Consider the following 2,368-nt stretch of genomic DNA (forward strand, 5'->3'; position numbering starts at 1 on the left):
TAAGACAACAGATTGCACGGCTGATGACATAAGCGGTAAAATAAGAGAAAATGTAACCAGCCTCTTAGAGAAGACTGAAATTACAACATGCTGGCCAATCATAAAAAGAGAGTGTGACAAGTAAGAGACAGCTTCAAGAGCACAAACAAGGCTGGAGATATTTATGGAAAAAGAGACATGCGCTGCTTTACATACAGTCTGAAAGTGTAATATATTTGAGGACTGAAAGACTCCCTGAGACGTGACTGTTTTTCCAAAAGGTTTGCTGTTGTGTTTTTCTTGTAATCTTGACAACCGGCATCTCGTTATTTGTTCGCATGTGCTCGTCCTCAGAGGACTGGAACAAGTCAAGGCAAAGAGAAAAAGAATTTAACCATACAAAAGTGGGTTTTTTTGTTGTTTTTTTTACTCTGATGCCAAAGGCTCGACCATTTTTCATACTTTTTGCAGAGTTACACCAAGGCAGAATTATTGATCTGGTGTTTGAGCGCACGTTCACAATCTGCTGGCAGTGAAAAGAGCTTTCATTTAATTAAATGTGTACATGTTTTGCTTTAAGTAAGTGTGCGTACATGTAAAATTTGGTCTTGTTAATAATAATTTCACAGAAGAGGAATGGCAAGTATTGTACAAACCATTGATAATAAATTTAAACAAATACATTTTATTTGTTGATTTTGTTAACTTTACTAATTTGATCTGATTGATTTGATTTTTTTTACAAGGTGCTCAGTATCCTAGTAAAACAAAAGGAAATAAGTAGAATAGATTACATAAACATATCTGCAAAATACAAATGAGTGTAATGCATGAATGAAAGCACAACCAGTTTTAAAATACAAGAAATTAAAAAATCCTTTCACTCTGCAGTGGCACAGAGGTAGTAAAAAAGCAATTAGAGCCCCAATTACTGTGTGACGCAGGTACTGCACGCGTATGAGCAGTTGGTATTCAGGCAGGATCCAAGTTGACACTGAGGATTTTGGATAAGCCTTATTTTACTTATATATACGTATAAACTGTATGCATATATATATATTAGATATGATGAAAAAGATCTCAATGTGGAATTTCCCCCCTGAGTACTAAGATTGGAGGATGGTGTGTTTTGTGATTTTACCTAGTGTTTCCTAAATTATTAAGGCATCTTGTAATGCATATTTAAAATAGTCTTCTGCCACTGAAATATCCTTTTTTCAGTGACACTTTACTTGAAGGTATCTACACTGTTGTAAGGTTCAGAGAATGTGGACCCAAATGCAGAGACAGACAGGTAGTGTTGAGCTTGAGGATTTAATAACATAAAATCCATACCAAACAAAAGGAGTTGTGAACGTAGCGGGCAAAATCCCTCCAGAATACAAAATAAGCAAAAAAACTGGAACAACGGGGGTGGACTCAACACACAAACACCCTAAACAATACAATAATCCGACACTAGACAAAGACACCTGTGTCACCTGTTCCTTGTTTTACCTCGTAAACAAGGAACAGGTGACACAGGTGCTGGAAACATTAAAATGTTTATGGCACGTTTGTGACAGTGTCATGTCCCTCTCATGTAGATATCTTAATACCTAAAGTGTAACCCTTTTTTCCTCCTTATTAAAGGTGCTCTAAGCAGTGTTGGGTGACGGTACTTCTTGACTTTTTAAAAAAAAAACGAGACTAGCTTGCCCCCTCCTCCTCATCCTGTCCCCTCCCCTTCCCTCCTGTGCTTCAGCGCACTAACCGCCAACAACAGAGCTGTCGGCACGTTCACGTGATACCAGCTTTCCATGAGCGCGCACCATCCCCACCCCTCCTACATTCAGGTGCTAGTAGCCGAGGAGGACACGGAGGATTGGCCGTGACGGACTCTTCAGAAGAGGTAATTATCTTCACTGAAGTTTCTTCACGCAAAATCTTTTGAACACAGCCATACTGAGAAATACAGAGAGAGTTGTGTGGAGCTGATCGTCTTAATATGCTTTGTAGCAACTCATTTGTCAATATCTTGAATATAACGGATGTTCATTAATATAAAAAAGTTACGCACTAAAGCTTTAAAGTTCACACCTAAAAACACATTCGGCCACTGAACATTGGTAAATGGTAGAAAGTAGGTTAAATTGTTTTGACTCCTGTCATAATTATGTTTATGCGGTGATACCAGTTAATACTATGACAAAACACAGTCTGTGATCAAAACTAATTCCTTTAAAATGCTCATATTATGCTTTTGGGCTTTTTCCCCTTTCCTTTATTGTCTTATCTATCTTTTTTGTTCACGTTATAGGTTTACAAAGTGAAAAAGCCCTATGTAGCTCTATTGTAGTCCAGCCTTTACTTCCGGGACGGTCGTGCGTCACTTTGTAACACACGTTAT

Source organism: Etheostoma spectabile, chromosome 6, assembly GCF_008692095.1.
Source record: "Etheostoma spectabile isolate EspeVRDwgs_2016 chromosome 6, UIUC_Espe_1.0, whole genome shotgun sequence".
NCBI lineage: Eukaryota > Metazoa > Chordata > Actinopteri > Perciformes > Percidae > Etheostoma > Etheostoma spectabile.